Source organism: Heterodontus francisci, unplaced genomic scaffold (genome assembly GCF_036365525.1).
Source record: "Heterodontus francisci isolate sHetFra1 unplaced genomic scaffold, sHetFra1.hap1 HAP1_SCAFFOLD_43, whole genome shotgun sequence".
Classification (NCBI taxonomy): domain Eukaryota; kingdom Metazoa; phylum Chordata; class Chondrichthyes; order Heterodontiformes; family Heterodontidae; genus Heterodontus; species Heterodontus francisci.
In genome coordinates this window covers 8,993,639-9,018,855 of record NW_027141852.1, presented here as the reverse complement: position 1 = coordinate 9,018,855, position 25,217 = coordinate 8,993,639, and the positions used below count along the sequence as shown (strand labels likewise).

At 45.1% G+C, this 25,217-nt stretch overlaps 1 non-coding gene across 1 annotated transcript; it reads right to left on the bottom strand.

Annotated features, from left to right (window-relative positions):
- Positions 1-5,434: 5,434 nt before the first annotated feature.
- trnas-gcu (transfer RNA serine (anticodon GCU)) lies at positions 5,435-5,516 on the bottom strand. Its single transcript has one exon. It is a non-coding gene; the product is annotated as a tRNA-Ser (tRNA).
- Positions 5,517-25,217: the final 19,701 nt, after the last annotated feature.

Genomic DNA, 25,217 nt, shown 5'->3' with positions numbered 1-25,217 from the left:
CCCGAACTTTGTACAAACACATTAATATGGGAATCACACACATCAGGCCGTCAAACCTGTCTGCTAAACATTGAAAGGTGACAGTGTTTATTGTGACGGGGTTCCATTTCTGAAGACATATCTTGATGATTCACACATGTAAAAATGTGTATATTATGTTTATGACATAATGACATAAATAAACATTGCCTTGCACTTGCCATGCTTGGTGAACATTTTCTCTGCTGATGCCCCCTGAATATATTAGAGAACATGGTGACGAGGTTGAGATAAAAGCCTGTAAATATAGGCAGCAAACAGCAGCAGGGACTGCAGTGAACAAGATTTACGTGACATATTTGTGCTTATATTGGTGGGTGAAATAAGATACTAAACACACAAAATCCTACATTTGAGCTCGCGTAAAAGATTGCTCTGTCTATGGAGATAGCATCAAAGAATGCTCAGGAATTTTGTCCAATGCCAGTGATAGTAACACACTTCAGGGGAACTTAAAAAAAATGGTAAAATGGGCTTTCACATAACAGATGAAATTTTACACAGAGAAGTGTGAAGTGATACAATTTGGAAGGAAGAATGCCATATAAATGAAACGTTACAGTTCTAAACTGGGTGCAGGAGCAGAGAGACAATGTACACCAATGTGAGAAGGATTGAAAAGGTAGCTAAGAGCAAACAGGACACTTGGCTTTACTAATAGAGGCATAGAGTAAAAACATATAAGTTATGCTAAACCTCTTTAAAATACTGGGAATGAATGGCCTCCACCTGTACCTCCACAGAAAGCTTCCATTCCAGGTTTACACACACTCGTCAGGATCACTCTCCACAGATTCTGCCCTCCTGGCTTGGACACCCACTTCAGGATCACTCTCCACAGATCCCGCCATTCCAGGTTCGGACACCTACTTCAGGATCACTTTCCATACATCCCAGCACTATGGGCTCGGAGACCCTCTTCAGAGATCCTAAATCTCCAGACACGGACATCCTTTGAGGACTACTCACCACAGATTCTTCCCTCCAGGCTCAGACACCCTCTTCAGAATCACTCTCCATACATCCCGCCACTCCACGCACGGATATCTCCCTCAGGATCAGATCAAAGAATGTTGCTTGTCACTTATCAGCTCAAGCCTGAATGTTGTTCAGGTCTTGCTGCTTGCAGGCACAGACTGCTTCAGTATCTGAGGAGTTGTGAATCATCAGCGAACATTCCCACTTCTGACTTATGTTGAAGAGAAAGCCATCAATGAAACAGCTGAGGATGGTTGGGCCTAGGGCACTGCCCTGAGAAACTAGGTATCCAGTCATGAATGGTGGTGGACAATTAAATAACGAACCAGATGAGGAGGGTCTAAAAACATCCCTATCCTCAATTTTGGTGGAGCCGAGCACGTCAGTGCAAAAGATGAAGCTGGAGCATTTGAAACCATCTTCAGTCAGAAATTGCTCAGTGGATGATTCATCTCGGCCTCTTGAGGTCCCCAGCATCACAGCTTCCAGTTTTCAGCCAATTCGCTTCACTCCACATGATAGCAAGTAACAGCTGAAGGCACTCGATACAGCAAAGACTATGGGCCCTAACAACATCCCGGCTCTAGTACTGAAGACTTGTGCTCCAGAACTAGCTGCGCTCTCAGCCAAGCTGCTCCAGTCGAGCAACAACACAGGCGTCTACTCAACAATGTGGAAAATTGCCCAGGTGTGCCCTGTCTGTAAAAAAGCAGGACAAATGCAATCTGACCAATTGCCGCCCCATCAGTCTACTATTAATGCCCTAACAACATTCCGGCTCTAGTGTAATTCTGAGTTATTTTTGCCTTCAGTCTGGTTCAGTGAATATACTGAGTCGGATGTGTAGGTAAAATCAATTACTTTATTTGCGCATTTAGCCGGCTGACTTACTCTAATGCAACGACACTGACTCCACCCAGAGTCTGTCTGGTCCACTAGAGTAAGTGAAGTTTTTTGATACGGGTACTACTGTTTATACATTAAGATTCATGCTGCACCCCCTTGTTTAACCAATCAGTGCGATACAATTCGACTTCACCCACGTGGTGACATGCAGTACATCTGTTACTGAGGTTGCAATACACTCCATTCTCAATACATACTTGTTACTAATAAAATATTGTTTTGTACCAGCAAGATAAAACAAAGCAGACAAGCAAGCTAATTAGCAAGAGCATAGGAATCATTTATAATCATTCGAGTCTCACTCCCTACATGGATCATGAGTCTGTCTCTACCTTGTGACAAGTAATTGCGGCGCATCCTGCTATCTCTATTCGGTGTACATTCCTGAGTGTTTCGTGCAGTCTGCAGCTACATCAAGTAGCGGCAGTTCACGAAGATAAGAGGGGCCTAGCACTCCTTATCACTCACACAGGGATGGACATCATTTGATTCACAGGAGTCCATTTGTTCCAAACCACAGGGAGTCACACAATCAGGCCATAAAGAACAGATGTCTTTGCAACTACCAGTGTCGGCTAGTCTTTACAGTCTCACACGCTCTGCCTTTACTTTTAACTATTTCATTGTGGTTTCTGCCACTTAAAATCAAAGCTCAGCAAAGCTACTATTCCTAACTTGGCTATATTTCCCATTAAGCATAGTGCCATGCCTTTCTGCTCACTTCCACACTCGTACTGAAGACTTGTGCTCCAGAACTAGCTGCGCTCTCAGCCAAGCTGTTCCAGTAGAGCTGCAACACAGGCATCTACTTGACAATGTGGAAAATTACCCAAGTGTGCCCTCTCCATAAAAAAAATGCAGGACAAATCCTATCTGACCAATTGCCGCCCCATCAGTCTACTATCAATCATCAGCAAAGTGATGGAAGATGTCACCAACAGTGCTATCAAGCACCACACACTAAGCAATAATCTGCTCATCGATGCTCAATTTAGGTTCTGCCAGGGTCTCTCAGCTCCAGGAAATAATTTGGCAGATAGAGTAGAATGTGGGAAAATGTGAGGTTATCCACTTTGGTAGGAAGAATAGAAAAGGAAAATATTATTTAAATTGTGAGAGATTACAGAATGCTGCGGTGCAGAAGGATCTGGGTGTCCTCGTACATGAATCACAAAAAGTTACCAATCAGGTACAGCAAATAATTAGGAAGGCAAATGGAATGTTACCCTTTATTGCAAGGGGGATGGAGTATAAAAGTAGAGAAGTCTTGCGACAAATGTACATGGTGCTGGTGAAACCACACCGAGAGTACTGTGTACAGTTTTGGTCTCCTTATTGAAGGAGGGATATACTTGCATTGGAGGCAGTTCAGAGAAGGTTCATTGGATTAATTCCTGTGATGAAGGTGTTGTCTCATGAGGAAAGTTGAGCAGGTTGGACCGATACTCATTGGAGTTGAGAAAAATGAAAGGAGAACGTATTGAGACATATAAGATTCTGAGGGAGCTTGACCGGGGAGATGCTGAGAGGATGTTTTCTCTCGTGGTGGAATCTAGAACTCGGGGACACAGTTTCAGATTTAGGGGTTTTTCATTTAAGAAGGAATTTCTTCTCTCAGAGGGTCATTAATCTTTGGAATTCTTTACCGCAGAGAGCAGTGGAGGCTGGGTCATTGAATGGCTTCAAGATTTTTATCTACAAGAGAGCCAAGGGTTATGTGGGCAGGCAAGAAAGTGGGGTTGAGGTCATGATCAGGTCAGCCATGATCCTATTGAATGGCGGAGCAAGCTCGAGGGGCCAAATGGCCGACTCCTGCTACTAGTTCTTCTGATCTTATGTTCGTATGACCTCATTGCAGCTTGGTCCAAACAGAGATGAAAGACTGGAATTCCAGAGGAGAGGTGAGAGTGAGTGCCCTTGAGTGAGTGTGGCATCAAGGATCCCCAGCAAAATTGAAGTCAATGGGAATCAGGGGGAAAACTCTCCACTTGTTGAAGTCATACCTCGCACAAAACAAGATGTTGTGGTTAGTGGAGGCCAATCGTCTCAGCCCAGGACATTGCCTCAGGAGTTTCTCAGGGTAGTGTCGCAGACCCAAACATCCCAGCTGTTTCAGTCAGAAGTGGGAATTTTAGATGATGACTCACAACTCTTCAGATACTGAAGCAGTCTGTGCCTGCAAGCAGCAAGACCTGAACAACATTCAGGCTTGAGCTGATAAGTGACAAGCAACCTTCTGGCCACACAAGTGCCAAGCAGTGAACATCTCCAATGAGAGAGAAAAAAATCTACCTTTTGATATTCAGAAGCATTATCATCGTTAAATCCCCCACCATCAACATCTTGACCAGAAACGTAACTGGACCAGTCACATCAATGCTGTGGCTATAAGCGCAGGTCAGAGATTACGAATTCTGCAGCAAGTATCTCACCTCCTGACACCTCAAATCCTGTCCACCATGTACAAGGCACAAGTCAGGAGTGGGATGGAATACATCCCACTCAACAACACTCAAGAAGCTCAACACCATCCAGGACAAAGCAGCACACTTGATCGGCACCTCACCCGCCACCTTAAACATTCAATCCCTCCACAACCAGTAAACAGTGGCTGCAGTGTGTACCATCTCCATATGCACTGCAGCAACTCGCCAAGTATCCTTCAACAGCACCTTCCAAACTCGTGACCACTATCACCTCGAAGGACAAGGGCAGCAGATGCATGGGAACTCACTACCTGCAGGTTCCCCTCCAAGTCACTCACCATCCTGACTTGGAACGATATCGCCATTTCTTCACTGTTGTTGGGTTACAATCCTGGAACTCCCTCCCCAGTAGCACTGTGGGTGTTCCTGCACCATATGGACTGCATCAGTTCAAGAAGGCAGCTCTCCACCACCTTCTCAACGGCAATAGGAATGGGGAATAAATGCTCGCCTTATCAGCGATACTCACACCCAAGAATGAATAAAAACCAAATCACTCTCCACAGATTCCCCACAATCTGGGCTTGGACATTTACTTCAGGAGCACAGAGCTTTATATCACTGCAACATGAGTTCCAATCTTCATATTCTGTTCACTTTTCACATTATTTTCGACCAGTCCACGAGCTTTTATTAATTCAGTATTCGGGTCTCTGCTCCTCCGCCGTTTCTAACATCTCACCTCTTGAAAAGTTGCTCTGAGGCTGTGTCTCTCTGATTTCTTGCCAAAGGATAATTTTCTGCATCTGCTCCCTCGCCATTTGCTTTTCCCATTTGTCTTTCACTTGGTGCAAAGCCAGAGAAAGTAAAGATGGAAGGAAGGAGGGGAAGAAAAATCCAGCTCCATTTCGTGATCCCTATTTGATCTTCATTCCAGTGCAGTTTGGGTGAAGAATTCCAAATGTCTGTCTCAATTTTAATAAAGTATAACCAATTCTGGAATCACTATCTGGACACAGACAAAAACGGGTTTTGAGGCTGACTTGACACAGAAACTCCCCCAACATAAACAGTTCATAAACAAGCGACAAGGATGGGATTCGAACCCAAACATGCAGAGCACAATGGATTAGCAGTCCATCGCCTTAACCCCTCGGCCACCTTGTCAGTTGCATAAGCTTGCTTGTCACCTTCAGCACAACTTCTAGCTGTGCAGCGAGCTGTGTCATGATGGAAATATATCTTCTGCAAGTAAATGAAGTTGGGAATGGAGCGGTGTGAAACATTTTCAGACCATGTCCAACACATTTCTACTCAGTGTTAAAACCCACCACGGAAAGACTGGAACATACAATCATTTCATCACATCATGATTAACATCACTCAGACACCGGAACCATGAGGTCACTGATGAAGTCATGATGACCGAATTTCTCATGAAATGACAACTGAACTAACTGACTGGAAGAATTGCTTTAACTCCACATGATCAGAGAGACACAGCCTCAGACCAACTTGTCGGGTGGTGTAAACAGATATCACTGCTTCTGATCTTCACCAGAACAGAGAGTGAGATGTGACATTGATCATCAAACAGACTGTGAGAGTATACAAAAGAATAAAACACATGGAGAGACACTGTGGAATAACAAATAGATTTGATTGGAATGTTGAAATTTTGATTGGAATGGATAAAACACCAGAAACAGAAGATTAAATTGGGATTCTCATCATTATATTGATCTGGGACAGAAAAGAGAAACTGATGGAAAGAAGAGAAGAAGGAAGAAAAGAAAGGATGGAACTGTTCCATTTTTTCAGTTTTTTCACTCACCCATCAAAGCTGATGAAAAAAGTTGCAAATAACAGAGAATTTCACCAAAAATGGAGATTAAATGTTGCTGAAACCTTGGATCGAAGGATGCCCCAATAGATCACCTGTTTAACTGTCTCCTCACTGGGGGATTTCAATCAGTGAGCAATATTATTCTCTACTTTTTTTGTTAATTGGTCCCAGAACTGTCACTTGGAATTAATATCAGTGTTCTGACTCCTGAATAATAAAATTGTGAGTTTCTCGATATTTTCTGGACACATTTCCTGCTGAAAGAACTAAGAACTCTTTTCTAATTTACACAATACAAAATACACACTCATCAAGCCTGCGAAGCTAGCATCCTTGGTGCTGCTCTCTCTTCTCCCAAACTTCATCTCATGTGACTGTTACATTATCACTCTGACAGTGGGAGGGGTTGATCCACCATCTTCAACATTAACCCTTTACATCCTTATACCACACTGTCTGTCCAAAAAAAATGGGTGGAGGGAACTTCCTTCATTCATCAAAGCACCAACAGCAGCACAGTGGCGCAATGGCGAGCACCACAGCCTCACAGCTCCAGTGACCAGGATTCAGTTCTGGGTACTGCCTGTGTGGGGTTTGCAAGTTTTCCCTGTGTCTGTGTGGGTTTCCGCCGGGTGCTCTGGTTTCCTCCCACCTCCAAAAGACTTGCAGGTTGATAGGTAAATTGGCCATTGTAAATTGTCCAAAATGTAGGTACGTGGTTGGAGAATGGTGGGGATGTGGTAGAGAATATGGGATTAATGTAGGATTAGTATAAATGGGTGGTTGCTGGTTGGCACTGACTCGGTTGGCCGAAGGGCCTGTTTCAGTGCTGTATCTCTAAATAAGAAAAGTAAAATAAAAGCTACCAGTCGTAAATCAACTCAAACCCATTAGAGAGATAGAGGGAGACTGTCAGAGAACTTCCTGCATCCAGTCCTGACCCTGTCACACTCAGCAGCTTCTCACCCAGACCCCACTCTCATCAAAACTGAACATTGTTACCGAGACCCTTCAAATACTGTTTATAAAAGGTAGAAAAATTCAAACTTCATCACAGCTAGATTGAATAGAACAAAGTTTAATATCTTCTCGTCGTCACTCGGTAACCACATGAAACAGTCCTTAAATCAGTAGCATAAATTATCAGCTGTAAGAATGTTTGTCATTGGGTTGAATCATTTCTGTGTGATGAATGTTCCAGCATCATAAACCAGGGGAACGTGTTGACTGAGCTGTGTCTTCATCTCTTCTGGACAGTTCACCCTTCATTCTGCTCTGATTCACTTTCCCAAAGCGGATCTGCAGATTCTCAAATCTGGAGACTGGGTTTTCTTATTTTGTTCCTTTTGATTTTTCTTGCTCCTGAATGATAATATATTCCAACCTCGGATAAAACTTGCCCTGTCTCCCGGTCTCGGTTAAAAGCGACAAATAACGGCAACAACATTCTGAAACAAACAACACGGTCACATTATGCTTCAGTGAGATTAATGCTGAGGCAGTTTCCGTGTCGAATGCGATTGTGAACAAATTTCTCTCAAGGAAATTGTGAGTGATCAAGTATTTGCACTGAATTTCTGTGCAAGAAGGGACAGTTTCAAACAGTCATTCCCAAATCACTTCCTTCACAAAGAAAAAGACTGTGCTGTCTTAACGTGTGACTCAACTTCACAAACAAATTTGAACTCGAAGTTCAGGAGAAGACAGAGATGTGAATGATTGACAGTGTAATCTTTAAATCATAATTTTCCGTTTCTTCGTTGAAGTGAGGCTCAACCCTAAGCCACTAGAGATCGCGGAAAGCTACAAACTTGGATCCAGAATTCAGAAAAGTAGTGAAATAGTTGGTGAGTACATTGTGACACTGAAGAATTTATCACCACCTTGCAACATTGGCACATTCTTAGACCGTACATTATGAGACAGATTTGTGCTTATATTGGTGGATGAGGAAAGATACTAAACACACAAAATCCCAATTTGAGCTAGTGTGTAAGATTGCTCTTTCCAAGGAGATAGCATCAAAGAATGCTCGTGAATTTCGTCCTATGCCAGTGACAGTAACACACTTCAGAGGAACTTAAACACACTGGTAAAATGGGCTTTCACACAACAGATAACATTTTACACAGAGAATTGTGAAGTGATACAGTTTGGGAGGAAGAATGAGACAATGTACACCAATCTTTTTTGATCAAGGTTTGAAAAGGTTGCTAAGAGCAAACAGGACACTTGGCTTTATTAATAGAGGCATAGAGTAAAAGCAAATAAGTTATGCTAAACCTTTATAAAACACTGGGGCTGAATGGCCTACTCCTGTACCTCCACAGAAAGCTTCCACTCCAGGCTCAGACACCCTCTTCAGGATCACTCTCCATACATCCCGCCACTCCACGCACGGATATCTCCCTCAGGATCAGATCACAGCTCCACAGTCCTGCCACATCCAGTCGTGAATGGTGGTGGATAATGAAATAACTAACAAGATGAGGAGGCTCCAAAAACATTCACATCCTCAATGATGGTGGTGCTGAGCAAGTCAGTGCAAAAGGCAAAACTGAAGCATTTGCAACCATCTTCAGTCAGAAGTATTAAGTGGATTTGATCTGTGCTAATTTCAGCTCCTCATACTCGCTGGTGCCTTGGTTTTATGGTGCTAATTTCAGAGTAAATCAAACAGCTTGACAATTGGAGCCAAAGAAAAAGACACAGGAGATTTTGAAAGTGCCAAAACTTGGTATTGAACCAAAAAGTGTTTAACTGTTAGTACAGCACGAACTCAACAAAGCTATTTCAACAACACACGAAAGCCACCATTCTGTCACTGCTTTGGAAGACAATATATACATTAAAGTGTTTGTAAAAAGTTACAGAACACAACATGTGAGTAATATTCCCCATTGTTTTCTCAGTACTGATGGACTGTGAAGTGGGAGACAGCCAGAAGTCCCACTGTGCCACACTGACCCTGAGCTGTGAGTGAAATGAGATAAAGTTCAATCTTTAGCAGAGAGATTCTGGAGAGAGGTAAGAGTCCTGAATCAAGGAAAGACTTTCTGACACAATAAAAGCAAAATACTGCAGATGCTGGAAATCTGAAATAAAAACAAAAAGTGCTGGAAATACTCAATAGCTCTGGCAGCATCTGTGGTGAGAGAAACAGAGTTAACATTTCTGGTCTGTGACCTTTCATCAGAACTGACACAGGTTAGAAAAGAATTAGGTTTTAAACAAGTGAAGGGGAGGGGCATGTGGGAGAGAACAAAGGGGAAGGTGTTTGATAGGGCAGAGGGCAGGAGAGATTAAATAACAAAGCTGTCCTGGGACAAAGTGTGTTAATGCTTGTGGTTGCCTGACACCAGTCATGCTCTGATGTTATTGAACACAATGTTCAATCCACAAGGCTGTAGAGTGCCGAATCAAAAGGTCGGGTGCTGCACCTCGAGCTTGGGTCGATTTTCACTGGAACACTGGAGCAGGCCAAAGACAGAAATGTTGACATGAGAGCAGGGGGGAGTGTTGAAATGGCAAGCAACCAGAAGCTCAGGATCATGCTTTCGGCCTGAGCAGAGGTGTTCCACCTAACCTGCTTTTGGTCTCCCCAGTTTAGAGGAGCCCGCATTGTGAGTAGTGAATACAGTATACATAATTGAAAGAAGTACAAGTAAATCGCTGCTTCACCTAAAATGAGTGTTTGGAGCTTTAGATAATGAGCAGAGAGGAGGGAAAAGGGCAGGTATTATATCTCCTGCGATTGCATGGGAAGGTGCCTTGGGAAGGGGAAGAGGTGTTGGGGTAATGGAGGAGTGGTCCAGGGTGTTGTGGAAGGAACAATCCCTTCGGAATGCTGACAAGGGAGGGGAAGTTGCGTTTGGTGGTGGCATCACGCTGGAGGTGGTGGAAATGGTGGAGGATGATCCTTTGGATGTGTTTATGTTTAGAGATACAGCACTGAAACAGGCCCTTCGGCCCACATGGTCTGTGCCGACGATCAACCACCCATTTAAACTAATTCTGTACTCCGACCACATCCCCAACTGTCCCTATATTTCCCGACGACCTACCTATACTAGGGGCAATTTGTAATGGCCAATTTACCTACCAACCTGCAAGTCTTTTGGCTTGTGAGAGGAAACTGGAGCACCCGGAAGAAACCCACACAGACACAGGGAGAACTTACAAACTTCACACAGACAGTACCCAGAATTGAACCCGGGTTGCTGGAACTGTGAGGTTGCAATGCTAACCACTGCGCCACTGTGCTGCTGTGGAGGCAGGTGGGGTGGAAAGTGAGGACAAGGGGATCCCTGTTGCAGTTCTGGGAGGGAGGGGAAGGGGGAGGGCAGAGGTTGAAGGTCCATTCAACTACACTGGGAGGGGGGAGTTGAAATCTGGTGATGTTGATGAATTTAATTTCAAACACCCCTTGAACTCTCTGCCGATGAAGTCTGGAAAAGGGAAGAACAACCACACAACATGGGTCTCAAATCCAAGACCCTGAGATTAAAAGTCTCATGCTCCACCAACTGAGCTAACAAGGCCTGATACAGTACTACTACTCTGTCTATTATTGGACGGATGCAGCTGTTGGCTCCACCCCAAGGGCGGGAGTTTGTTCCACCAACCATGAAGCAGCTTCCTATCAATTCCCAAAATTATCAGTAAATCCAATTACAGAAGCCCCAAAGTGTGATATATTCCTCTCACTCATCGATAGTAAAACTTATAAATCTTTTTACCTTGCAAATGCTGCCATCTATTTTGTCAGTATTTATTTCTCTCTCCTTTTTGTTTAGTACATGCATTCCTTTGGAATTTTTTTCCAATTATATCTGAGGGAAGAAATGAACAGTTCTGGCAACTCAAAACTGGGCATCCATGAGGCACTGTGGGCCATCTGCAGCAGCAGAATTGTATTTAAACACAATATGTTACCTCATAGCCTGACATATCCCTCACTCTACCATTACCATCAAGCCAAGGGAGCAATAGTGGTTCAATGAAGTGTGCAGGAGGGCATGTCAGGAGCAGCACCAAGCAGACCTAAAAATGAGTGAAGCTACAACACAGGATTACTTGCATGTCAAACAGTGGAAGCAGCATGCAATAGACAGAGCTGAGTGATCTCACAACCAACAGATCAGATCAAAGCTCTGCAGTCCTACCACATCCAGTCCTGAATGGTGGTGGATAATTAAACAATCAACAGGAGGTTCCACAAATATCCCCATCCTTAATGATAGGGGAGACCAGCATATCAGTGCAAAATACAAGGTTGAATAATTTGCAACCATCTTCAGCCACAAGTATCAACTAAATGATGCATCTCGACCTCCTCCTGATGTCCCCAGCATCGCAGATGCCAATCTTCAGCAAATCCACTTCACTCCACATGATATCAAGAAATGGCTGAAGGCACTGGATACTGACAACATCCCGGCTGCAGTGCTGATGACTGATGCTCCAGAACTAGCCGCGCCACTAGCCACGCTGTTCCAGTACAGCTCCAACACTGGCATCTACCCAGCAACATGGAAAATTGCCCAGGTATGTCCTGCAAACAAAAAGCAGGACAAATCCAACCCTGCCAATTACTGCCCCATCAGACTCCTCTTGATCATCAGTAAAGTGATGGAAGGTGTCATTGACAGTGCTATCAAGCAGCACTTACACAGCAATAACCTGCTCATCAATGCTCATTTTGGGTTCTGCCAGAGCCACTTGGTTCCTGACCTCGTTGCAGCCTTGACCCAAATTTGGACAAAAGAGCTGAACTCAAGAGGTGAGGTGAGGAGACAGTGACTGCTCTTGCCAAGGGCATCAAGGAGCCCTTGCAAAATTGAAGTCAATGGCCACCAGGGAGAAAACTCTCCACGAGAATTCTTTGAGGAAGTGACAAAGTTGATTAATGAGGGAAGGGCTGTAGATGTCATATACATGGACTTCAGTAAGGCGTTTGATAAGGTTCCCCATGGTAGGCTGATGGAGAATGTGAAGTCGCATTGGGTCCAGGGTGTACGAGCTAGATGGATAAAGAACTGGCTGGGCAACAGGAGACAGAGAGTAGCAGTGGAAGGGTGTTTCTCAAAATGGAGACGTGTTCCACAGGGATCCGTGCTGGGACCACTGTTTTTTGTGATATACATAAATGATTTGGAGGAAAGTATAGGTGGTCTGATTAGCAAGTTTGCAGCCGACACTAAGATTGGTGGAGTAGCAGATAGTGAAGGGGACTGTCAGATAATACAGCAGAATATAAATAGATTGGAGAGTTGGGCAGAGAAATGGCAGATGGAGTTCAATCAGGGTAAATGCGAGGTGATGCATTTTGGAAGATCCAATTCAAGAGTGAACTATACAGTAAATGGAAAAGTCCTGGGGAAAATTGATGTACAGAGAGATTTGGGTGTTCAGGTCCATTGTTCCCTGAAGGTGGCAACGCAGGTCAATAGAGTGGTCAAGAAGGCATACGGCATGCTTTCCTTCATCGGACGGGGTATTGAGTACAAGAGTTGGCAGGTCATGTTACAGTTGTATGGGACTTTGGTTCGGCCACATTTGGAATACTGCATACAGTTCTGGTCGCCACATTACCAAAAGGATGTGGATGCTTTGGAGAGGGTGCAGAGGAGGTTCACCAGGATGTTGCCTGGTATGGAGGGTGCCAGCTATGAAGAGAGGTTGAGTAGATTAGGATTATTTTCATTAGAAAGCCGACGGTTGAGGGGGGACCTGATTGAAGTGTACAACATCATGAGAGGTATAGACAGGGTGGATAGCAAGAAGCTTTTTCCCAGAGTGGGGGATTCAAATACTAGGGGTCACGAGTTCAAAGTGAGAGGGGAAAAGTTTAGGGGGGATATGCGTGGAAAGTTCTTTACGCAGAGGGTGGTGGGTCCCTGGAACGCGTTGCCAGCGGAGGTGGTAGACGCGGGCACGATAGCGTCTTTTAAGATGTATCTAGACAGAGACAGGAATGGGCAGGAAGCAAAGAGATACAGATCCTTAGAAAATAGGCGACATGTTTAGGTAGAGGATCTGGATCGGCGCAGGCTTGGAGGGCCGAAGTGCCTGTTCCTGTGCTGTAATTTTCCTTGTTCTTTGTTCTTTAGTTGGAGTCATACCTAGCGCAAAGGAATATGGTGATAGTTGTGGGTGGCCAATCATCTCAGTCCCAGAACAGCACTCAGGAGTTCCTCAGGGTAGTGTCCTAGGCCCCAACCATCTTCCGTTGCTTCATCAATGACCTTCCCTCTATCATACGGTCAGAAGTGGGGATGTTCGCTGATGATTGCAAAATGTTCAGTAGCATTAGCAACTCCTCAGCTACTGAAGCAGTCCGTGTCCACCTGTAGAGAGACCTGGACAACATTGGGCTTGGGCTGATAAGTGACAAGGAACATTCAACCCACAAAAGTGCCAGGCAATGAACATCTCCAACAAGAGAGAATCTAACCATCTCCCCTTGACATTCAATGGCATTACCATTGCTGAATCCCTCACTATCAACATTCTGGGGGTTACCGTTGAGCAGGAACTGAATTGGATCAGCCACATAAATACCGTAGCTACAAGAGCAGGTCAGAGGCTGGGAATTCTGCTGTGAATCACTCACCTCCTGTCCACCATCTACAAGCACAAGTCAGGAGCGTGATGGAATACTCCCCATTTGCCTGGATGAGTGCAGCTCCAACAACACTCAAGAAGCTCAACATCATCCAGGACAAAGCAGCTCGCTTGATCAGCACCCCATCCACCACCTTAAATATTCACTCCCTCCACCACCAGTGAACAGTGGTAGCAGTGCGTACCATCTACAAGATGCACTGCAATAACTCACCAAGTTTCCTTCGACAGCACCTTACAAACCCATGACCTCGACCACCTAGAAGGACATTGGATGCATAGGAACACCACCATCTGCCAGTTCCCGTCCAAGCTACACACCATCCTGACTGGGAACTATATCACCGTTCCTTCACTGTCACTGGATCAAAATCCTGGAACTCCCTTCCGAACAGCACTGTGGATTTACCTACACCACATGGACTGCAACAGCTCAAAAAGGCGGCTCACCACCACCTTCTCAAGGGAAGTTAGGAATGGGCAATAAATGCTGCCGTTGCCAGCGATGCCCACATTCCGTGAAAGAATAAAAAAGAGATTTGCCACAATGGTAGCAGGGTGAGGGACTTCAGTGATGTGGAGAGATTGGAGAAGCTGGGGTTGTTCTCCTTGCAGCAGAGAAAGTTCCGATAAGATTTGACACATTTGTTCAAAATCATGGAGGTTTTCAATAGTTTAAATCAGGAGAAACTGTTTCCAGTGGTAAAAGGGTCAGTAAGCAGAGGACACAGATATCAGGTGATTGGCAGAAGAACCAGAGGTGACATGAAGAACCATTTTTTACACAGTAATGTGTTGTGATAAAGAAAGAAAAGACTTGCATTTATATAGCACCTTTCAAGACCACTGGACATATCAAAGCACTTTGTAGACAATGAAATACTTTTGAAGTGTAATCACTGATGTAATGTCAGAAATGCAGCAGCTAATACCCACAAACAGCAATGTGATAATGACCAACTGATCTGATTGAGGGGCAAATATTGATCACAACACCAGGGAGAATTGCTCTTCACTTGTTTGAAATTGCACCATGGGATCTTTTACATTCACCCAAACATGCAGACCAGGTCTTGGTTTAACATCACACCTGAAAGGCAGCACCTTCAACACCCTCAGTGCTGTACTGGAGTGTCAGCTGTGAACTCTGAATCCAGAAGCTTGTGATTTCGAGGTGAGTATGACCAACTGAGCCACAGCTTTTACCTGAGTCTCAATCCTTCTACCAACAGTTTCTCTCTATCGGGTCTGTCACGACCCCTCATGATTGTGAACACCTCTATCAAATCTCCTCTCGAAGGAGAACAACCGCAGCTTCTCCAATCTATCCACATAACTGAAATCCTAACCATACGTTGCAGAAAGGAATTTTTCCTCAAGTTCTTTCCAGTTTTGTGAGCCACATTAAATCTGTAACCTTCGGTTATTGACGGTTCAGCAGTTAGAAACAGTTCCTCAGAATTTACTCTACCTCAAACCTTCAAGGAAGCTCTGCAAAGTAACTGAAAATCAAGTTGTCAGAAGTGGGATTTAAACACATGCCTCCAGTGAAAGCTGCAATCTGAACAGAGAAGCTGAAACCGCTCAGTCACCTCAACTGTTCAGACATATTGCGAGAGTGGTTAGCAAAGCATGTGGGATCTTGGGCTTTATAAATAGAGACATTGAGTACAAAAGCAGGGTTGTTATGCTGAACTCTGGTTGGGCCCCAATTGGAGTGTTGCATCCAGATCTGCTCACCAATCTTTAGAAAGGATGTGCGGATTCTTGAGAGGATGCAGAGGAGATTTACCAGAATAGTTCCAGGGATGGAGGGTTTTAGTTTCAAGGTTAGGTTAGAAAAACAGGGTTTTTTCTGCCTGTATCAAAGGAGATTGAGGGGAGAATTGATGGAGGTGTCGAAGGCTATGACAGTTTTAGATAAGTTGGCAAGGAAAAATTGTTCCCATTAACTATTGGTACAAGGACTAGGGGATTCAGATTGAAGGTTTTGGACAAGAGATGCAGGGGCAATGTGCGGAAGAACTTTTTTACACAGTGATTGGTAATGATCTGCAACTCGCTGCCCCCGAGGGCGGAGGAAGTGGAGACAATCGTTGGTTACAAAAGGAATTTCGATGGGCATTTGAAGGAAATAAATTTACAGGGCTAGGGGGATCGAGCAGACGAGTGGGACTGACTGGATCGCTCCATGGAGAGCTGGCCTGTACACGATGGGGCGAATGACCTCCTTCTATACCACAAATGACCCAATGACTCGATGAGTCTATGTCACTCTCAGAATCAAGACAACAGATTGACAGATTTAACACAACATTATAACATATGTTTGGTTTGACAAATTCAATAATAACTCGTCTCCACTCCCAGTATTCCTAAATCCCACACATTCACTATAATGTGAACAATTATTTCCTGTTGTGTCTCTCTCACATTTGTAAACTTCACTATATTGGAGTGAGGTGACATCTACTGGCGGGAAGCAAGAACTGCAATCAAGCAGCAGAAACTCCACAGTCTGTCAGGGTGAAAGAAACATTGCAATGTGAGAAAATAGTGAAGGGGTTTGATCGGGTTGATGGAAACATGATTCCACTTGTGGTATCGTATGAAGCAAGGGCCGGAAATATAAAATTGTCGTTAATAAAAGAAATGAGGAATTCATGAAAAATGCATTTGCTTAGAGAATGGTTATAGAGATATACAGCACTGATATAGGCCCTTTGGCCCACTGAGTCTGCACTGACCATCAACCACCCATTTATACTAATCCTATGTTAACCCAGAATTCCCTACCACATCCCCACATTTCTCCTATCACCTACCCTAGGGCCAATTTACAACAGTCAATTTATCTATCAACCCACAAGTCTTTCGTTGTGGGAGGAAACCAGAGTACCTTGTGGAAGCCCACATAAACAACTTGCAAACTCCACACAGGCAGTATACAGAACTGAATCAGGGTCATTGAAGTTGTGAAGCTACAGTGCTCACCACTGCACCACCCTTAGAATGTGGATAGAGTAAAAAGTGAGATTGGATGGACAGAAGCAGTCTGAAAAGATGGCTCAAACAAAAGGTGAAAACCCTGAAATGTTAACTCTGTTTCTCTCTCCACAGATGCTGTCAGAGGTGCTGAGTATTTCCAGCACTTTCTGTTTTTATTTCAGCTTTGTAGGATATTGTTTTGATCTGAAAAAAATGCATGATCGGCTGTGGGTGCCAGTGACATTCCACAGGAGCGAATAAAAACTACGCCAACAATGGCTCGTTGGTCTAGGGGTATGATTCTCGCTTTGGGTATGTAAGTGATTAATATGTGAGAGGTGCTGGGTTCAAATCCCAGACGAGCCTTTCTCTGTTGCCATTTTTAGTTTAAGGTCATCGATTGCTTTCAGCCTTCCAGAAAGCGGAATCGATTTCCAAACTGAGCCTGCTTGAGGACAGGGGAACTGGATTCAAAGAGCTTGTCGACAAAATTGAAATGAACAAAATATACAGATTGTCAAGTGGGGATATAAGGTTGCAACAGTAACTAAAGGCCTGTACGGGTCAGCAAATGAAACCCGACCCAAGCCTGACAGCACCGCATCCGACCTGGTCCGAGTCCTTTCATTTTTTTCCCGTGCCCGAACTGACCACCAGAATGTTCAGTTAAACTTGCTTCCGTTTTTCACTTTTTAAGCTTGTGCAGGTAAGGCAACAAAAACTGTAACTGGACTTGAAAGGTTGTTTAAATGTACATTAAGATTAGAGCTACGTACCGGAGGTGATGAGCTGAAGATTGTTACCATAGAAGTTAGTGATTGTGAGGTCACTAGTTCAAGAGAAACTCGTGGAGTTGTGCCCAGACAGGTTGTCCCACACTGTATTGATTAAAATATTGCCCGAAGGCGAGAAAATATCATTATACATTCCCTAGACTCCTGCTTTACAGGTTGAAATACTTTCTGCAAGTTTATCCAGAGAGCAGCTGAGATGCAGAGACCAGGAAGGTCTTGAGTGATTAATTATTATAAAATATACATTCTTATATTAAAGAGATTGTGCTCTACCTTCGATGGAATCGCTCACTGCAGACTAGTGCGGAGTGTTTCCCGCCTTGACGTCCTGGCTGTCACTGGATCTTGAGTCCAGGCCTCTGGATTACTGGTCCAGTAATCTTTGAAATTTCTCCCTTGATCTAATATTTTAATCTGGTAAATCAGATTTTACAAAAAAAAATTAAATGATTTAAGTTCATGTTCAGCAGTGCCAAATGAATAAAGAAATTCAAATATATTCAAAATTATATATCAACTATTAAATACTAATGCCCAGCTTTGAATACAAAAAATGCCTCTAATTGTGTTCTGGTCTGGAATGGAATTCTTCAGTGTTTCTGTTTAGCTTGGATTGACTCATCGATTTTCTTGTTTTTCACTTTGTCGATGCCTTTGAATAATTGTGGATCCTTCTTCAGGGTGTCTTCTTTCACCAGGTAGTTCTGACCTCTGATGATGTTGATCGTAATATGCTTCAATTTGTTGATAGTTTTGGAAGTGTGCAGATTTCCTTTGCTTGAGTTTACAACATGGAACTTAGTCTGACGTGTGGACCCATGGGAGGATTTGAAAGCTGCCCTTGCATTGGAGCATACAGTTGCATCCATCCAAACAGAGTTACAGTAGAAGTGACATATTCAGTTCAGTCTGTCGATCATGGGGCTTTCAATCTCAGGGTTGTGAGTTTGAGCGCCATTTAGTTTTTCCACTTTTTAGGCTTCATTAGCAGAGAGTACAAGGAGTGTTTGAAATGAAATTCAAAAACAGTATGAGAAACGCTCTCTTTCATTCGGGACTCTTAACTCTCTGCAGCATCTCGCTGTGAAAGATTGAACTTTACCTCATTTCTTTTTCAGCTGGGAGTCAGTGCGGCTCAGTGGGACTTCTGGCTGTCTCCCACCTCACAATTCATCAGTGCTGAGAAAGCAATGGGAAATATTACTCATGGCTGAGTAAGCAGAGGACACCGATTTAAGGTGAATGGGAAAAGAACCAAAGGCAACATGAGGAAAAACCTTTTTTATGCAGCAAATGGTTAAGATCTGATATGTACTGCCTGAGAGTGTGACGGAGGAAGATTCAACCATAGCTTTCAAAAGGATATATGATAATTATCTGAAGGGAAAAAAAAATCAGCTTTTCATGGAATACATGAGGATGTGGCATGAGCTGAGTTGCTTGTGCAGAGAGGCAGCACAAGCACGATGAGCTGAATCCCTCCTTTTGTGCTGTAAGTATTCTGTGATCTATGATTCTATACAAAGTGAAACCAACACTCACATATGAGAAACTGACAGGTACAGTGTAAACCCCACACTAACAAACCAGCAAATGCCAGGGACAGAGTAAAACCAACAGTCCTAGACAAGAAACTGACAGATACTGTGTGAAACCCAAAAATCACTTATCAGGATTTGGCAGTTAATGTGTAAAAACCTCTCTTCAATATCCATCCTGCAAGGTACAAAGAAAATTAGGTACAAACCCAGGCTCATACTTCGAAGACTGAGAGATAAAGAGCAAAACACAGACTCACCTACAAGAGGCTGACAAGTACAGAGAATAAAATAGAGGGTGTGCAGATTAAAAACACATGCATGTAACGGATACTGATAGGGATAGAATCAAACCCTTTCTCACACATGACACGAAAATTGGTGGTGTCGTAAATAGTGAGGAGGAACGCCTTAGAGTACAGGCCAATATAGATCGTCCGAGGCAGAGAATATAAGAGCAGGGAGGTTATGACGGAGCTGTATAAAATGCTAGTTAGGCCACAGCTGGAGTACTGTGTACTGTTCTGGGCACCACACTATAGGAAGGATGTGATTGCACTGGAGAGGGTGCAGAAGAGAGTCACCAGGATGTTGCCTGGGCTGGAGCATTTCAGCTATGAAGAGAGACTGAAAACGCTAGCGTTGTTTTTCTTAGAGCAGAGAAGGCTGAGGGGAGATAAGATTGAGGTTTACAAAATTATGAGGGGCATTGATGGGTTAGATAGGAAGAAACATTTTACCTTAGCGGAGGGGTCAATAACCAGGTGGCATAGATTTAAGGTAAGGGACTGGAGGTTGAGATGGGATTTGAGGAAAAAAATTTACCCAGAGGGTGGTTGGAATCTGGAACGCACTCCCTGAAGAGGTGGTAGAGGCCGGAACCCTCACAACATTTAAGAAGTAACTGATTCGGATTTGGAATGAATTGTCTGACAGGGTGGTGGAAACAGATTCAATTATAACTTTCATAAAGGAATTGTACAAATATTTCAAAGTGAATTTCTCCAGGACTATGGGGAAATAGGCAGTGGGTTGGACTAATTGCATCATTTTTTTCACAGATTCAGCACAGGCACAAAAGACCGATTGGCCTCCTTCTGTGCTGTTTGATTCTATGAAATAGTGACACTCAGGGCAAGTCTGTATAGGAAGGAGAAATGGAGACAGGTCAGGGAGAGCACATCACCAAAACTGGAGATACTACATTGGACAGGGAGGGTCGGACGGGGAGAGAGCATGTACATACAGTCAGAATCAGCACCTTCAGGGGAGGAGAGAGAGAGGAACCAGTGAGTGTAGAACTGAACCCAGCCAGAGTCAACCTGCTGAAACACCAGTGAGTTCACACTGGGGAGAGATCATTTACCTGCTCCGTGTGTGGGAAGGGGTTCACTCAGTCATCCAACCTCACTGAACATCAACTTGTTCACATTGATCAGAGACCTTTTCAATGTCCTGACTGTGAGAAGAGCTTGAAAAGCAGTAATGATCTGCTGAAACACCAACACATTCACTCTGGGGAGAGGCCGTTCCCCTGCCATGTGTGTGGGAAGGGATTCACTCAGTCATTCAATCTGCTGCAACATCAGCAAGTTCACATGTAACTGCAGGGGTTGGATTCTGCTGTTGTTGCTGCTATTCATCACTTTCAGAGACAAAGTTGGGTCTTACTTTATAACCAGTGTAGTCCAGAGCAAAAGCGTCTTCTTAATGTTGAGATAAACGGGAGAAGAAACCGGGAAGTGGCGGCGAGGATGGGGGAGGTGCTGCACCATCACTTTAATGGTGCACCCTCCCTCCCCCGAGGTCCTCGCTGCACGTCCGCCAGGCCTGGTGGCTCTGATTGGGGTCCTGAGAGCCCCTGAGACTCGGTGCAGCTGAGGCTGCGCTCACCCCCGCTCAGCTCTGTTGTGATATTTAAAATATGAAAGGCCTGTTGGACTGAGAGCTGATCTGGAATTTAGAAAGCAGCATTACTGGAGGCTCATTGCTGCTCAGCACAATCTCACCCCCGATCCTGGGAATTGTTGATTCTGCACCCTGTAGTTCAGTTCTGCAATTAACTCGAGGGGGAGATGTGTGAGCAGAAAAACAGAGCGAAATGAAAACACAGCTGGACAGATGTGCAACAGGTCAATCCACTGTTACAATAACTCCATCTCTGACTCCCTCCTGACAGTAACCAGCCCTTTCACAGAGACTGTGGGTGGCTCTGAAAAGAGCCTTTGGTTTATTAGATGTCATTTTGGCCGCTTTACTTTTTCTGGGAGCTCTGAGCGCTGGTTTTCTTGCGCAGCAGCACGGCCTGGATATTAGGCAGCACCCCGCCCTGAGCGATGGTCACCCCTCCCAGCAGCTTGTTGAGCTCCTCGTTGTTGCGGACGGCCAGCTGCAGGTGTCTGGGGATGATGCGGGTCTTCTTGTTGTCCCGGGCCGCGTTACCGGCCAGCTCGAGGATTTCAGCGGTCAGGTACTCGAGCACAGCAGCAAGATAGACCGGGGCTGCAGCACCCACACGCTCAGCATAGTTACCCTTTCCCAGGAGCCTGTGAACGCGGCCCACCGGGAACAACAGTCCAGCCCGGGAGGAGCGAGACTTGGCCTTGGACCGAGCTTTCCTGCCGGTCTTTCCTCTTCCAGACATTTCCACAATCTCACAAATACTTTCACAAAGAATGGATAATTTCTCAGCTTTTGTCGTAAGCTTGAAACAGTCAGGATGGCCGAGTGGTCTAAGGGGCTGTGTTCAGGTCGTAGTGTTTTCTGGAGGCGTGTGTTCAAATCCCAAATCCACCAAGTTGTGTTTTGACTGAACTGGAGGGATTTGGGAGCAGCGGTGAAGGGAAAGCATGGAAGAATATTGACAAGGAAAATGAAAATGGACCCAAAGATGTTTCTTCTATACATTAAGGTAAGAGGCAACTAAAGAAAGAGGAGTGCACTGAAAAGACCAAAAAATCACAGTGATTTTTGACATCTTGCCAGGATTGAGTGGCGCGTGCACGGGATGATGTCATTTTGCAGCGCCAACATCATCACATTTCCGCAACAAATCCATCTTCGTGCATGCGTGATAAAGCGTCATTGGGTATCTAGCCACCCCATCCCCCCACCACTTGGCTGGAGGAAGTGGCTGAATGGGAGATTTTGAAGCTGTAGCTCTCCCCCCTCGGCAACTCACTCCAGGCCTCGACGATTCCCCCCCTCAGCCGCTCGCTCCAGACCTCGCTGCTCCCCCACCACCCCCACTCCCCTGGCCAGTTGTTCCTCGCTTCGCACCACTCGCTCCAGGCCGCGCCGCTTCCCTCCTCTCAGCTACTCACTCCTCCGTCGCCCTGTCACTCCTTGCGGCCCTCCTGCTTCTACAGGTGGCGCCTGGTGAAGAAATGTGGGAGCGAGTGTCACGGCCAAAGCAGGCAGCTGTGGGCAGGGCTGGGACAGGGTGGGGGGTGGGGGTGCGGGGAGCGAACAGCCAGAGTGCGGAATTTCGCCAGCAGGGAGGAGGGGGAGAAAGCGAGTTGCAGAGGGGGGAGAGCGGTCAGTGAGGTGGGAGCTAGTAGCTGCGTTCGGGTGAAGTCAATCCTGGTCAGTTATATAAACAAATCACAATAACGAATTGGCAGCACATTTTATCCTCTGCCCGATTTTCCTTTCCATCGATCGGGGTGCTAATTCACTATCTTCCAATGGAAATTCAATCATTAAATTCCTTTTGTTTTTAATAGGATTACTGAAATGTTAAATGGATCTGAGGATTACAGTTAGTATTAGCAAACGCACCCGAGTAAATTAGCACCCCAATCGATGGAAAGGAAAATCGGGGAAAGTATAAAATGTGCCGCCAATTTCGTTATTGAGATTCATTGAGTAATTCGATTCTGCCCAACACTGAAATTGGCGGCTTTTTTGAATTCAACCTTTCTGCCAGGACGACAATTTAAGCCAATGATTTGCTGTATTTTCTAATTCGAGGCTCGGCAATTGGTTAAGACATGCGAATGGGAAGAGGGTGACCAATCAGAAGTGGGCTCTGGATAGCGCGGGCTCAAACTGCGGGAATTCCAGGTCCCTGAATGACTGAGCTGAAACTGATCAGTTTCACAAACCCTGTCAGTTTCAGTGCAGGAAACACCGTCTCGGGGGAAATAACATCACAAGTGGGTCTGGTTCCAGCGACCGATTCAACGGCTGCTGCAAAACTCCCGGATTCCCTCATTGCAGCGAAATCATTTTGAAATTCTATGAAAACAATGAGTGATTCTGGAGGAGTGATGTGGCTTTTCACTGAGGGCATGTGTCGACTGGAGAAATAACTAACTGAAGAGCCTCAGGCGCTGTTTACACAGCCCGTTCAGAAAATCAAATCCACTGCATATCCTTGCGACAAATGAAATGTCAAATTTGGGGATTCTAGTTTTGTAACCCGAACACAGCACAGATTTATTCCAGACAGTTCTAAACAGCCTATCCCAGCTCCCGTTTCCAGGTCACTGCTCTCTCTGTGAGGCGGTGGGTGGCTCTTAGAAGAGCCTTTGTTGTGTTTGCTGGAAAGGGTCGAGTTGTTCAGCCGCTGAATTCGTATAGAGTGCGGCCCTGCCGTTTCAGAGCGTACACCACATCCATGGCAGTGACCGTCTTGCGCTTGGCGTGTTCAGTGTAGGTGACCGCATCCCTGATCACATTCTCCAGGAAAACCTTCAACACCCCGCCAGTCTCCTCATAGATCAAACCCGAGATCCGCTTGACCCCGCCACAGCGAGCCAGGCGGCGGATTGCTGGTTTGGTGATGCCCTGGATATTATCAGGAAGCACTTTGCGGTGCCGCTTTGCTCCGCCTTTGCCCAGTCCTTTCCCTCCTTTACCTCTGCCAGACTTTCTTTTATTAATTTCCAAAATATACTTTATTCATTAAAATCTGTAAAAAAAATACATTACAAAACAGTTCCCAAAAGCACCACGTCAAACAATACAAAGAGTGCAAAGGAGATCAGTTTCCTTCAATACAGGAGTGAGTTGCCTCACAACCCTTCCATTTCATTGTCATGCCATGTACATTTTACAGCAAACAAATATTTTCTGGCTACAGTTCGAGTGGTTTCCCATGGATCCGGCCCCTCAGTTCAGCTTGGTGAGGGGACCTTACACAGTGGTCTTTCCACATTGAGCCTTTGCTGCGGCTGCCCCAAGTTTTAGTGCGTCCCTCAGCACATAGTCCTGGACCTTGGAATGTGTCAGTCTGCAACATTCGGTCGTGGACAACTCTTTGCACTGGAAGACCAGCAAGTTTCGGGCAGACCAAAGGGCATCTTTCACCGAATTGATAGTCCTCCATCAACAGTTGATTTTTATCTTGGTGTGCGTCCCTGGGAACAGCCCACAGAGCACAGACTCCTGTGCTACAGAGCTGCTTGGGATGAACCTCGACAAAAACCACTGCATCTCTTCCACACCTGCTTTGCAAAGACACATTCCAGAAAGAGGTGGGCAACGTCTCTTTTCGACCACAGCCACCTCGAGGGCCGCGTGTGGATGGGGTGAGACTTCGGGTGTGCAGGAAGGATCTGACAGGGAGGGCTCTTCTCACCATCAGCCAGGCTACATCTTGGTGCTTGTTTGAAAGTTCTGGTGATGAGGCATTCTGCCAAATGACTTTGGACTTCTGCTCAGGGGACCATCCGACAGGATCCACCATCTCCTTTTCCCGTAGGGCCTTGAGGATATTCCGTGCAGACCACTGCCTGATGGATTGGTGGTCAAAGGTGTTTTTCCACAGAAACTTTTCCATGAAGGATAGGCAGTACGGCACAGTCCAACTGGATGGAGCATTCCGCGGCAATATGACCAGGCCCATCCTTTGCAACACTGGGGACAGATAGAACCACAGCACGTAGTGACACTTGAACTTTGCAAACTGGGGATCTACACACAGCTTGATGCAGCCGCACACAAAGGTAGCCATAAGGATGAAGGCGACGTTGGGTACATTTTTCCCGCCCTTATCCAGAGGTTTGAACATCGTGTCCCTCCGGACTCGGATCATTTTGGATCCCCAGATGAAGCGGAAAATGGCTCAGGT